Raw genomic sequence first — 15563 nt, forward strand, 5'->3', positions numbered from 1 at the left:
CACTCCTCCATACAGACCTTTTCCAGATCCTTCAGTTTTCGGGGCTGTCGCTGGGCAATACGGACTTTCAGCTCCCTCCAAAGATGTTCTATTGGGTTCAGGTCTGGAGACTGGCTAGGCCACTCCAGGACCTTGAGATGCTTCTTACGGAGCCACTCCTTAGTTGCCCTGGCTGTGTGTTTCGGGTCGTTGTCATGCTGGAAGACCCAGCCACGACCCATCTTCAATGCTCTTACTGAGGGAAGGAGGTTGTTGGCCAAGATCTCGCGATACATGGCCCCATCCATCCTCCCCTCAATACGGTGCAGTCGTCTTGTCCCCTTTGCAGAAAAGCATCCCCAAAGAATGATGTTTCCACCTCCATGCTTCACGGTTGGGATGGTGTTCTTGGGGCTGTACTCATCCCTCTTCTTCCTCCAAACACGGTGAGTGGAGTTTAGACCAAAAAGCTCTATTTTTGTCTCATCAGACCACATGACCTTCTCCCATTCCTCCTCTGGATCATCCAGATGGTCATTGGCAAACTTCAGACGGGCCTGGACATGCGCTGGCTTGAGCAGGGGGACCTTGCGTGCGCTGCAGGATCTTAATCCATGACGGCGTAGTGTGTTACTAATGGTTTTCTTTGAGACTGTGGTCCCAGCTCTCTTCAGGTCATTGACCAGGTCCTGCCGTGTAGTTCTGGGCTGATCCCTCACCTTCCTCATGATCATTGATGCCCCACGAGGTGAGATCTTGCATGGAGCCCCAGACCGAGGGTGATTGACCGTCATCTTGAACTTCTTCCATTTTCTAATAATTGCGCCAACAGTTATTGCCTTCTCACCAAGCTGCTTGCCTATTGTCCTGTAGCCCATCCCAGCTTTGTGCAGGTCTACAATTTTATCCCTGATGTCCTTACACAGCTCTCTGGTCTTGGCCATTGTGGAGAGGTTGGAGTCTGTTTGATTGAGTGTGTGGACAGGTGTCTTTTATACAGGTAACGAGTTCAAACAGGTGCAGTTAATACAGGTAATGAGTGGAGAACAGGAGGGCTTCTTAAAGAAAAACTAACAGGTCTGTGAGAGCCGGGAATTCTTACTGGTTGGTAGGTGATCAAATACTTATGTCATGCAATAAAATGCAAATTAATTACTTAAAAATCATACAATGTGATTTTCTGGATTTTTGTTTTAGACTGTTTTAGACTGTCTCTCACAGTTGAAGTGTACCTATAATAAAAATGACAGACCTCTACATGCTTTGTAAGTAGGAAAACCTGCAAAATCGGCAGTGTATCAAATACTTGTTCTCCCCACTGTATATATATATATATATCTGGGGAAGGGTACCAAAAAATGTCTAAAGCATTGCAGGTCCCCAAGAACACAGTGGTCTCCATCAATCTTAAAAGGAAGAAGTTTGGAACCACCAAGACTCTTCCTATAGCTGGCCGTCCAGCCAAACTGAGCAATCGGGGTAGAAGGGCCTTGGTCAGGGAGGTGACCAAGAACCTGGTGGTCACTCTGACAGAGCTCCCAGAGTTCTTTTGTGGAGATGGGAGAACCTTCCAGAAAGAAACATCTCTGCAGCACTCCACCAATCAGGCCTTTATGGTAGTGTATACCATTGTCACGATCGTCTTTGGGTGAGAGATTGGACCAAGGCGCAGCGTGTGGAAAGTACATCTTCTTTTATTCAGAAGAGGGAAAAAAACACGAAACGAACACTATACAACTAAACAAACAAAATAACAAACTGACGACCGTGAAGCTATAATAACAAAATGGTGCTGACACTGACCACTACACACTGACATAGACAATTCCCCACAAACAGCTAAAGCCTATGGTTGCCTTAAATATGGCTCCCAATCAGAGACAACAATAACCAGCTGTCTCTAATTGAGACCCAATTCAGGCAACCATAGACTTTCCTAGATACCTACACTCAACCATAGACACAGCTAGACTTCTATACTAAACATAAACCCAACTACTCTAATAAACCCCCTAAACCTTACAACCACCCTAGACACTACAAAAAACACATACATTCCCCATGTCACACCCTGACCTAACTAAAATAATTAAGAAAACAAAGAATACTAAGGCCAGGGCGTGACATAACCCCCCCCTTAAGGTGCGAACTCCGGGCGCACCAGCACATAGTCTAGGGTAGGGTCTGGGTGGGCGTCCGTCCACGGCGGCGGCTCCGGCACTGGTCGTGGTCCCCACCCCACCACAGTCACTACCCGCCTCCGTAGCCTCCTCCAAATGACCACCCGCCAACTTAACCCCACTGGATTAAGGGGCAGCACCGGACTAAGGGGCAGCACCGGACTAAGGGGCAGCACCGGACTAAGGGGCAGCACCGGACTAAGGGGCAGCACCGGACTAAGGGGCAGCACCGGACTAAGGGGCAGCACCAGGATAAGGGGCAGCACCAGGATAAGGGGCAGCACCAGGATAAGGGGCAGCACCAGGATAAGGGACAGCACCAGGATAAGGGGCAGCTCCGGACTGAGGGACGGATCCTGGCTGGATGACGGCTCTGGCGGATCCTGGCTGGACGGCTCTGGCGGATCCTGGCTGTACGGCTCATGGCTGGCTGACGGATCTGGCTGCTCATGGCTGGCTGACGGATCTGGCTGCTCATGGCTGGCTGACGGATCTGGCTGCTCATGGCTGGCTGACGGATCTGGCTGCTCATGGCTGGCTGACGGATCTGGCTGCTCATGGCTGGCTGACGGATCTGGCTGCTCATGGCTGGCTGACGGATCTGGCTGCTCATGGCTGGCTAACGGCTCTGGCAGATCCTGTCTGGTTGGCGGCTCTGGCAGATCCTGTCTGGTTGGCGGCTCTGGCAGATCCTGTCTGGTTGGCGGCTCTGGCAGATCCTGTCTGGTTGGCGGCTCTGGCAGATCCTGTCTGGTTGGCGGCTCTGGCAGATCCTGACTGACGAATGGCTCTAGCGGCTCCTGACTGACTAACGGCTCTGACGGCTCGGGACAGACGGGCGGCTCTAATGGCTCGGGGCAGACGGATGGCTCAGACGGCGCTGGGGAGACGGATGGCTCAGATGGCGCTGGGGAGACGGATGGCTCAGATGGCGCTGGGGAGACGGATGGCTCAGATGGCACTGGGCAGACGGATGGCTCTGGCCGGATGAGGCGCACTGTAGGCCTGGTGCGTGGTGCCGGAACTGGAGGCACCGGGCTAAGGACACGCACCTTCAGGCTAGTGCGGGGAGAAGGAACAGGGCATACTGGACCCTGGGGACGCACATTAGGCCTAGTGCGTGGTGCCGGAACTGGTGGTACCGGGCTGGGGACACGCATCTCAGGCTAGTGCGGGGAGCAGTAACGGGATGCACAGGACTCTGGAGATGCACAGGAGGCTTAGTGCGTGGTGCTGGAATTGGTGGTACCGAGCTGGAGACACGCACCATAGGACGAGTGCGTGGAGGAGGAACAGGGCTCTGGAGACACACTGGAAGCCTGTTACGTGGTGTAGGCACTGGTGGAACTGGACTGGGGCGGGGAGGTGGTGCCGGAAATACCGGACCGTGCAGGCGTACTGGTTCCCTTGAACACCGAGCCTGCCCAACCTTACCTGGTTGAATGCTCCCCGTCGCCCGACCAGTGCGGGGAGGTGGAATAACCCGCACCGGGCTATGTAGGCGAACCGGGGACACCATGCGTAAGGCTGGTGCCATGTATGCCGGCCCGAGGAGACGCACTGGAGACCAGACGCGTTGAGCCGGCATCATGGCACCTGGCTCAATGCCCAATCTAGCCCTACCAGTGCGGGGAGGTGGAATAACCCGCACCGGGCTATGAACACGTACAGGAGACACCGTGCGCTCTACTGCGTAACACGGTGTTCGCCCGTACTCCCGCTCTCCACGGTTAGCCTGTGAAGTGGGCGCAGGTCTCCTACCTGCCCTCGGCCCACTACCTCTAAGCCCCCCCCCAAGAAATTTTTTGGGCTGACTCACAGGCTTCCTACCGCGTCGTCGTGCTGCCTCCATTCGCCGGTATCCCTCCTCACACTGTGCCAGAGAATCCCAGGCTGGCTCCGGCACTCGCCCTGGGTCGATCGCCCACCTGTCGATCTCCTCCCACGTAGTGTAGTCCATATTACGCTCCCATTTCCATTCCTCCTTGCGCTGCTCCTGTTGCCGCTTTTCACGCTGCTTGATCCCGCATTGGTGGGTAATTCTGTCACGATCGTCTTTGGGTGAGAGATTGGACCAAGGCGCAGCGTGTGGAAAGTACATCTTCTTTTATTCAGAAGAGGGAAAAAAACACGAAACGAACACTATACAACTAAACAAACAAAATAACAAACTGACGACCGTGAAGCTATAATAACAAAATGGTGCTGACACTGACCACTACACACTGACATAGACAATTCCCCACAAACAGCTAAAGCCTATGGTTGCCTTAAATATGGCTCCCAATCAGAGACAACAATAACCAGCTGTCTCTAATTGAGACCCAATTCAGGCAACCATAGACTTTCCTAGATACCTACACTCAACCATAGACACAGCTAGACTTCTATACTAAACATAAACCCAACTACTCTAATAAACCCCCTAAACCTTACAACCACCCTAGACACTACAAAAAACACATACATTCCCCATGTCACACCCTGACCTAACTAAAATAATTAAGAAAACAAAGAATACTAAGGCCAGGGCGTGACAACCATGCACTGTCAACCTATACACAGGTCATGTCCAATCAAGTTAGAAAACATCTCAAGGATGATCAATGGAAACAGGATGCACTTGAGCCCAATTTCGAGTCTCATAGCAAAGGGTCTGAATACTTATGTAAATAAGGCATTTCAGATTTTTTATTTATTTAACATTTGCTAAAATTTTGAAAAAAATCTGTTTTCGCTTTCTCATTATGGAGGATTATGTGTAGATTGATGAGGTATGTGTCTATCTTTTTAGGATAGCAAAGGGCAGGGTTTCTGCGTGTGTGTGCGGTTTATATAGTGATGTATGTCCTTACCTTGTTGGGCTGTCCAACGAAGGGGTTCCCAGCACAGCGCTGGTTGATGACATCTCTGATGAGGTGTTTCTGTCTATTGTAGGTGGTGAGGATGCTGATCCTGTCGGCAGGGTAACCCAGCAGACGCATGTACATGAACAGATCCACACAGTACTCTGCCTCACCCAAGTTCGACAGAGAGAGGGAGGAAGGGTTGAGAGAGAGGGAGGTGGGGGGGGGGGGGTGTTGAGGAGAGGGGGGTGAAAGAAAGAGAGGGCAGGTTAGACAACAAAAAGTTTTGCACACAGGGGAAATCAAACAAAATACTATTACTAAAACAGATACAAAAACAAATTTCCCAGTGTATTAGAATGTTTTCCCCTACTGGTTTGACTATAAGCGAGATGATTACAAAAGTCTTCATGTTTGTAATACACATTTCCACACTAATTCCAAGCTCTTTTAGTACCCAGAGGGCACTGTAAACCAGTCTGTGTGTGTTTGTTTTAATATATGAAATCTGTGCCCGTGCCCCTGTGCTGGTTGGTCTGCCACGCAGAGAGGGGTCTGATGGGGGTGAGGTTAGGCTGGCTGGGGTTTATGTCCCGCCGGGCTGGTAGGCGGCATGACGGGGTGTGAGGCTCAAGCTCATTGGCCTGCTGCTGAACCACACTGGGACTGGGATATGCGTTACTTTCCCTCTCACTAAACTAAAACACAGGATCGGGTGGCAGGTCTCATGCACACAGATGTTCACTTACAGATACACAAAGAAATGCACGTAAAGTTGCACGCATGATAAAAAAAGATAGACACCATCTTACATACGACACACAAATACACACAGACAGGCACGCACACACATGTGCACGCCAATGCATACACACACACACACACACACACACACAATGTGCAGTCAGCTGGGCTCTCAGTGCCTCGATTCTGTCTGCAGTGCAGTGAACAAAGGGGGTTTGGAGGATCATGACAAAAGTAGAACATCACGCTTCTCTTTCTCCTCCCAAATACAGACAGGTCACAGCTGTTCAACAGCAGCTGGCCAGCCTCTCTCTCCATCTCTCACTCCCTTTCTCTCTTCATCCCCCTCTCTCCGTCTCTCGCTCCCTTTCTCTCTCCATCCCCCTCTATCCATCTTTCGCTCCCTTTCTCTCTCCATCCCCCTCTCTCTGTCTCTCGCTCCCTTTCTCTCTCCATCCCCCTCTCTCCGTCTCTCGCTCCCTTTCTCTCTCCATCCCCCTCTCTCCGTCTCTCGCTCCCTTTCTCTCTCCATCCCCCTCCCTCCGTCTCTCACTCCCTTTCTCTCTCCATCCCCCTCTCTCCGTCTCTCGCTCCCTTTCTCTCTCCATCCCCCTCTCTCCGTCTCTCGCTCCCTTTCTCTCGCCACCCCCCTCTCTCCGTCTCTCGCTCCCTTTCTCTCTCGCTCACCCTCTTTTCCTCCATCTCTTTCTGCCTTCATCTCTTTCTCCATCCAAGTGTTTGATCCCTCCCCCACACTCATTAATACGTAGACATCTCTATAAAAAAATCAAAAGGCAGTTATATGTCTTTTTTTGTATACATTTGCAGCCTCAAGCTGCAGTGGCCTTACTATCACCGATCCTCTGATTCTCACCATCTATGTTCTAATTAGCGACCAGAAGCGTTTCAGTTAATCCGCTGTTTTCAGATTAAGACCACTATTAAAGAGGACTGTTTTCAGATTAAGACCACTATTAAAGAGGACTGTTTCCAGATTAAGACCACTATTAAAGAGGACTGTTTTCAGATTAAGACCACTATTAAAGAGGACTGTTTTCAGATTAAGACCACTATTAAAGGGGACTGTTTTCAGATTAAGACCACTATTAAAGAGGACTGTTTTCAGATTAAGACCACTATTAAAGAGGACTGTTTTCAGATTAAGACCACTATTAAAGAGGACTGTTTTCAGATTAAGACCACTATTAAAGAGGACTGTTTTCAGATTAAGACCACTATTAAAGGGGACTGTTTTCAGATTAAGACCACTATTAAAGGGGCTTGGATAGATTTGATAAAACACTTACCCGTCTCACTATTACTAAATTGTTATCGGTTTCAGTGACTTTTAACCAGGGCTGAAAGGCTATAATATACCACAAGCACACGGAGACGCACACACACACATGGAGACTGAGATACGCACGCATACACACACTGAAACGCACCCTGGAGGCAGTGCTTCCACAACGGAGAATGATCTGCCCTCCAAATGTCGCCAAAATGAAATTACACATTTCCAACAGTATGCATTATTCATCCAGTTTCAATTAAGGCTGGGCACGGTGGAATAACAGGGTGGAATAACAGAGCAGGGTGGGGTGGAATAACAGGGTGGAATAACAGAGCAGGGTGGGGTGGAATAACAGGGTGGAATAACAGAGCAGGGTGGGGTGGAATAACTCACACAGCCTGGACCTTTGCTAGACAACCTGCCATGGAACCCCATCAAAACACTGCACCACGTCTGTTTCTGTTCCCACTGACTTCCCCTTACCTGGCTCCAATGAACCCTGTTAATATGACTACCGACAGATTTTCCTGACCATGTGATCTGACCAGGAAACACTCTGGGCGCCTAGTTGTAACCCAGAGACACACAGACACGCTGTAAGACACACATAAGCACCAATGGACACACACATCCACCCACCAGAGGAGACATCTGTGTGTGCCCGCGCCAGGGTTTTCGTTAGGAAAATGTGATACCGGACAATGTGACCTGGAAGATTTTAATTTACCAGCCGTTTGAGAAATTTACAGGACCCATATGCATTGGGTGCATAATCCATTATTGAGTTGCGGCTGTCAGTGAGAGCATCTAAAATATGTGTGAAGATGTCTTGAGTAGGACTATAATTCTAAATATTGAGACAAGAAAGGGAAGGGTGTGTGGCGAAGATATAGATGAGTCTCTCCAGAATTGCTCAGCTGTCTCCCACCAATCTTAGCACATTCATTGTTTCATTGTGTGAATTATTTCCCTTTTTTGTATTTTTTTTTAATCAACTCCCCATTACATACACTATATGGCCAAAAGTATGTAGACACCTGCTTGTTGAACATCTCATTCCAAAATCATGGGCATTAATATGGAGTTGTTCCCCCCTTTGCTGCTTTAACAGCCTCCATTCCTCTGGGAAGGCTTTCCACTAGATGTTGGAACATGGAACATTGCTGCGTTAGTGAGATCGGGCACTGATGTTGGACGATTAGGCCTGGCACACAGTTGGTGTTCCAATTCATCCTAAAGGTATTCAATGGAGTTGAGGTCAGGGCTCTGTGCAGGCCAGTCATGTTCTTCCACACCGATCTCGACAAACCATTTCTGTATGGACCTCGCTTTGTGCACGGGGGCATTGCCATTCTGAAACAGGAAAGGGCTTCCCCAAACTGTTGCCACAAAGTTGGAAGCACAGAATCATCTAGAATTAAGGGTTCCATGCTCTCACTTACAGTGTATACTGTAGCGTTAAGATTTCCCTTCACTGGAACTAAGGGGCCTAGCCCGAACCATGAAAAACAGCCCCAGACCATTATTCCTCCTCCACAAAATTTTACAGTTTGCACTATGAATTGGGGCAGGTAGTGTACTCCAGGCATCCGCCAAACCCAGATTCGTCCTTCGGACTGCCAGATGGTGAAGCGTGATTCATAACTCCAGAGAATGTGTTTCCACTGCCCCAGAGTCCAATGGCGGAGAGCTTTACACCACTCCAGCCGACGCTTGGCATTGCGCAAGGCTTGTGTGCGGCTGCTCGGCCATGGAAACCCATTTCATGAAGCTCCTGCCGAACAGTTCTTATGCTGATGTTGCATCCAGAGGCAGTTTGGAACTCGTTAGTGACTGTTGCAACCGAGGACAGACAATTTTTACGCGCTGTGTGCTTTAGCACTTGGCGGTCCTGTTCTGTGAGCTTGTGTGGCCTACCGCTTCCCGGCTGAGCCGTTGTTGCTCCTAGACGTTTCCACTTCACAATAACTGCACTTACAGTTGACCGGGGTAGCTCTAGCAGGGCAAACATTTGATGAACTGACTTGTTGGAAAGGTGGCATCCGATTACGGTGCCACAATGAAACTCACTGAGATCTTCAGTAAGGCCATTCTACTGCCACTGTTTGTCTATGGAGATTGCATGGCTGTGTGCTCAATTTTATACACCTGTCACCAATGGGTGCGGCTGAAATAGCCAAATCCACTAAGTTCAAGGGGTGTCCACATACACTATATATAAAAGTATGTCACCAGTAGTAAATGTACTGTTAATACCGGTCATTTGGTTACATGAATTGAACTTAATGCATGTATTAATTACAGTCGTTTACCATTCTCGGAGTGGAAACGTTGTTTACAGAGTTGACAAACTGCTACACTTGTGAGAAACAAGTTTTGGTTAATTTCATAACCATAATTTACAAGATTTGTCCATTTTTTTATATTTTGTTTGGAATGCTCCATGTGAGCAATAAGTGTGTCTGGTTTCTCTGTCCTGATAATGTTGGGTGAGCGCTGTCGTGGTAATTTCCTGTATTACTCAATAAAGAGAGAGCCAACCACACACAAGTCAGAGTTATATTATACAGTACATCTTTAATATATATAAGCCCTTTTTTGACTCTCAGATCAATTCAGTGTCTATAAATGAATTCTCTGAGAGTGCTTACAAAAAATTCTTAGTTTAATTTATAGCCAAGATACACCCCTCTCAACTTACAAAGAATCCTTTACCCGAAAGAGGAGTATCCTATCGCTAGACAGCATCAGCTATAAATCATCGTTCAGTTTGATCTCCCAAGACAAGGTTTCAATCTCATTCTTGGTACTTCACTGTCTACCAACCATTACCTCATCCAATGGCATATATCAATTGTCATTTGAGATACTCCCATCTCAAATACACCCCCTCCTGGATAAGCTCAGAAAAGACAGAGAGCCTCTTAGGTCATATACTAGATCAAGATAAGGGCAACCTCAGAGGGGAGTGTTTGGAACAATGGTTCCAAACACTGCCAAACTCCTTCCCCCTATGAGAAAAGTAGGGAGTGACTGGCGTACAGACATTGTATGAGATAACTAACTGGTTCCCCATTAATAACGCCATCCCGTCACATGGTTTAGGAATAGTTACAGACACGTTCTCATAAGAAAACAACGTTCCCATAAGAAAACAACGTTCCATTCTGTCCTCCTCCCCTTCTGATATTCTACCTAGCACCACATGGTTTAACAGATACATTGACTTATGAAGACAAGCCTGACCTCTCCCCTCTCTGGCCCCAAGTTACTAATCCCTAGCTCAGAAGGGAAAATGCACTGTCAATCCTATAGGCCAGAGGGCCCCATTCTAATGACAAGTATCTCACAAGCATATGATGAAAATAACATCTTATCTATGTTACTTAGCTAAATCTGATGCTGCCACGACAGCGCGCACGCCTGAGCATGCACAGAATTACCTGGCCTACTGTTGAAACACTGTTTTTGTTTTTTTACATCCATTGCGAATGATAATATTTCTCACAGTAAGCTATTTGAAAAATCTTTACAACTCTCCCCCTCGATAACTTAACCTCGTTGTGAAAAAGCAACGGAAGTAATAGGCCTACTGCTGCATTGGTCTATAGGCTATGAGTTCCATGCACTAATTTCTTTAGCCGCCAATGGATCACGGTGCATCAATGTGTCCATATGACAGAGGTTGGTGATCTCACATTAGTTGACCTTTAAATTTGAGATTTTTATCATCTTAATTCACATTTTTATGATTAACCAGGTGACAATGATTGAGAAATTAAAAAGTTAATATTGAAATGAAACTGTTCCATGAAAATGATCATATGAAAATCATAACTGGCTCGCAGAATGGTAGGATAAATTGTAAGCTTCTCCAAACTTGAAACTCACAGGCCGCCTTTGAAGTCTTTATAAAATAATTGCCTCCACGTTTCCATGGTGGGATTTTGCCTATAGACTACTTTAAAGCAAGGTAAAATATACATCACAATATGAAATACAACACTCAGGTGTCGAACAATTAAGTATGTTTTCAAAATGCATAGTGCCTTCAGCCCACATTGTAAAGTGGTGGGTGACGCGCTGATAGCCTGTTGCCTGCATCTGAATGGTGAAGGGAGGCGCGCCTTAAATTACCAGTTGAGAAATAAATATAGTAACTCTTTTCAAATCGTGCACCAAAACTTTTTTGGACATGCCATTGCCTTTAGAATTGTTTCACAATGAATGGGCTTATAAAAGCACATTTTACTCCAGCAGAAACCAACTGAGGAGCTGCAGGAGAAATCCCACTTAAAATACGCTCTGTATGCTGTGCGTAGTTGTGTTGGATAAATAAGATACATGATGAGTAAGGAAAATACACACAGGCCAATTGAATTACATTAAACTTGAAAATGAACGTATAGACTGTCACGATCGCCTTCGTTGTGGAAATGACCGGACCAAGGTGCAGCGTTTTTCTTTATTATAAATGTCGCCAACAAAACAAGAAACAACAAAAACGAACGTGAAGCTTACTAGGGCTATACAGGCCAATAACAAAGACAACTACCCACAAAATACAAAAGGAAAAAAGGCTGCCTAAGTATGATTCCCAATCAGAGACAACGATAGACAGCTGTCCCTGATTGAGAACCATACCCGGCCAAAACATAGAAACACAGAACGTAGAGTTTCCCACCCGCGTCACACCCTGACCAACCAAACATAGAGAATAAAAAGATATCTACGTTCAGGACGTGACAATACCCTCCCGCCGCAAACCTGACACTATAGGGGAGGGTCCGGGTGGGCATCTACCTCGGTGGCTGCTCCGGTGCGGGACGCAGACCGCGCTCCACCTCTGGCTCCCCCCACTTTGGTGGCGCCTCTGGTGCGGGGACCCTCGTCGCCAACCCCGGACTGGGGACCCTCTCTGCAGGCCCCGGACTGGGGACCCTCGCTGCAGGCCCCGGACTGGGGACCCTCGCTGCAGGCCCCGGACTGGGGACCCTCGCTGCAGGCCCCGGACTGGGGACCCTCGTTGCAGGCCCCGGACTGGGGACCCTCGTTGCAGGCCCCGGACTGAGGACTGTCGCTGGAGGCTACGGACTGGGGACCGCCGCTGGAGGCTCCGGACTGGGGATCAATGCTGGAAGCTTCGTGCCATGGATCCTCACTGCAGGCTCCGGGCCATGGATCATCACTGAAGGCTTCGTGATGGATCATCACTGGAGGCTTTGTGATGGATCATCACTGGAGGCTTTGTGCCATGGATCATCACTGGAGGCTTCGTGCCATGGATCATCACTGGAGGCTTCGTGCCATGGATCATCACTGGAGGCTTCGAATGTGGAGCCGGAACCGGTCTCACCGGACTGAGGAGATGTATGGGGAGCCTGGTGCGTGGAGCTGCCACAGGGCTTTACCAGGCTGGGGAGACATACTGGAGGCCTGGTACGTGGAACCGGAACAGGTCTCACCGGACTGGGGAGATGCACTGGAAGCCTGGTGCGTGGAGCAGGCACCGAATACACTGGGCCGTGGAGGCGCACTGGAGGTCTCAAGCGTAGAGCTGGCACAACTCGTCCTGGCTGGATGGTTACTTTCGCCCGGCAAATGCGGGGCGCTGGCACAGGACGCACTGGGCTGTGCAGACGCACCGGAGACACAGTGCGCTGAGCCGGCGCAGGATATCCTGGGCCGAAGAGACGCACTGGAGGCCAGGCGCGCTGAGCCGGCACTATCCGTCCTGGCTGGATGCCCACTCTAGCCCGTCCAATGCGGGGAGCTGGAATGTAGCGCACCGGGCTGTGCACGCGCACTGGAGACACTGTGCGCTTTACCGCATAACACGGTGCCTGACCAGTACCACGCTCCTTGCCGTGAGCACAGGGAGTTAGCTCCGCCAACCTCCCCGTGTGCCCCCCGCCCAAATTTTTTGGGAGTGGCTTCCCGGTCTACCTTGCCAGCCTTGACACTATGTAACGCTGGTCCCCTTGACTAGCTGCTTCCGCCCTCCTCGCTGCTTCCACCTGCTCCCACGGCAGGCGATCCTTTCCAGCCAGTATCCCTTCCCACGTCCAGGATCCCTTTCCTTCCAGAATGTCTTCCCATGTCCACGCTGTCTGCTCCTCCCGGCCACGCCGCTTGGTCCGTTTGTGGTGGTTAGTTCTGTCACGATCGCCGTCGTGGTGGAAATGACCGGACCAAGGTGCAGTGTGGTGAGCGTACATTTTTCTTTTTTATAAATGTCGCCAACAAAACAAGAAACAACAAAAACGAACGTGAAGCTTACTAGGGCTATACAGGCCACTAACAAAGTCAACTACCCACAAAATACAAAAGGAAAAAAGGCTGCCTAAGTATGATTCCCAATCAGAGACAACGATAGACAGCTGTCCCAGATTGAGAACCATACCCGGCCAAAACATAGAAACACTGAACATAGACTTTCCCACCCGAGTCACACCCTGACCAACCAAACATAGAGAATAAAAAGATCTCTACGGTCAGGGCGTGAAATAGACAGATAAGCATGACTGTCAAATGTTATTTCCATCAATGAATAAAAACGTATTTTGCATTGGGATTTCTTTTCTTCACCGGTCATTTTATTTAAAATGGGGGGGGGGGGGGGAAACGGCAATTGCCGACTAATGGAAACCCTGGTGTGTGTGTGATCTCTCCAGTATGCTTGTGTCTCGCATGTCTCTGCTTGACACAAATGTGATCTTATGTGCCCAAACGCAAGAGAACTCAGTAACCATGGCAACAGCTGCAACAGCTGCCTCAGCCCATCGCCTCAGGTTGAGTGTAACGGCCCAGGACTGGCACGTGGCTGAGTAACTGAGGGAGATGTAAAGTAAAGAGGGAATACAATTGGGGAGGGAGTGAAAGAGCGTGCGGCTGTGGCACACTACCCCTAAAAGGAAAATAAGAGTTAAGACCTCAATTGAACTACTGTAGAATCAGGGCTGCGTGAAACATACTGAGAATGTAATGTACTGGTAAATACACACATGCTAAAATAATCCATCTAATGTTAACCTTTTCAAATGACCAGTGATTTCAATATTCCCCCGTGTCCCATCAGTGATCTACTGAATATTATAAACCAGGTAGCTGGGGTCCTGGATGCTGATTGGCTCGAACAGCATTTCAGCCGTGTGTATATCAGCCATTATATAATGGCTGGGTCTAATCCTGAATGCTGATTGGTTAAAAGTGCATTCCAGCCAGCATTCCAGCCAGTGTCTATTCCACAAGTTACCACCAGCTAAATCTACGACGTTAAAATGCCTATTTAGTCTGTCTCATCAATGGGCTCCCGAGTGGCGCAGCGGTCTAAGTCACCGCATCTCAGTGCTAGAGGCGTCACTACAGATCCTTGTTCGATTCCAGGCTGAATCACAACCGGAGCCCCGAGTGTCTTGCAATGGAACATTTAGAACGAAAGACTGGATTGCGTACATAGATACAGAACAAAAAGACTGGTTGCGTCTCTGGCAACCGAACCAATAGAACGAACGACCAGCCGGCTTGGTTAGCAACCCTAGATTTGTTTCGGGACTATATCTTGTGAAAGGATGAAATAGTACGAATAAATTCATCAAAATAACGTTAATAAAAATGTGTCAATCATTATTTGAGTATGTTGGTAACCCGAAGTATAAAAGTGATAATGCCCTAGAAGCTGGTGTTTGGAGGATATATTGGCACAGTTTGCCGGCCCTCTACGAATATATCCTCCAAACACCGGCTTCTCGGGCACTATCACCTAAATATACCATGGGTATGACACAGAAATACCCGTTTACTGTTCCATTTATGTTGGTAACCAGTTTTTAATAGCAATAAGGCACCTCTGGGTTTGTGGTATATGGCCAATATAGCACAACGCAACACTGAGTTCCTGGAGACAGCCCTTAGGCCTTGGTATATTGGCTATATACCACAAACCCCTGAGGTGCCTTATTGCTTTAATAAACAGGTTACCAACGTAATTAGAAAAGTAAAAATACATGTTTAGTCATACCCGTGGTATACGGTCTGATATTCCATGGCTTTCAGCCAATCAGCATTCAGGGCTCAAATCACCCAGTTTACGTATAATGGTCAAAATACCACACCCCCTCAGGCTTTGTCACTTAAATGAAGGGGGTCTACTTTACATCCCAACCATACAATGTGTATGATGTGACGCACGTCATTTTCCAACTACCCGAGATAAATAAAGAGAAAACATTTTCCTTTATGACTCATTTCAGAACAGTGCAAGTGCAGAGCAGGGGCACCAACAATGAGCTTGAGGGGTTGGAGTATTAACGCACATGTACTTTAGCAAATGAGCCACACCAAAGAGAAATGGGGATAGATTGTTGCTGGCTAGGTCTCATGTTGCTAGTGCTCAATGGAGTGCGTGCTTGTGGCACGGGGGAAAGATGGCCGTTTGTGTACTGCTGTGACAGGCATTCACCAAACACTGGCACTATCGCCACACTATCGTTTGTGTGTGTGTGTGTGTGTGTGTGTGTG

General features: G+C 48.4%; 1 pseudogene; it reads right to left on the reverse strand.

Annotated features, from left to right (window-relative positions):
* Positions 1 to 15563, reverse strand: part of LOC120023267 — a 104951-nt pseudogene that overhangs the window by 12802 nt on the left and 76586 nt on the right.

Source organism: Salvelinus namaycush, chromosome 28, assembly GCF_016432855.1.
Source record: "Salvelinus namaycush isolate Seneca chromosome 28, SaNama_1.0, whole genome shotgun sequence".
NCBI classification, from domain to species: Eukaryota; Metazoa; Chordata; class Actinopteri; order Salmoniformes; family Salmonidae; genus Salvelinus; species Salvelinus namaycush.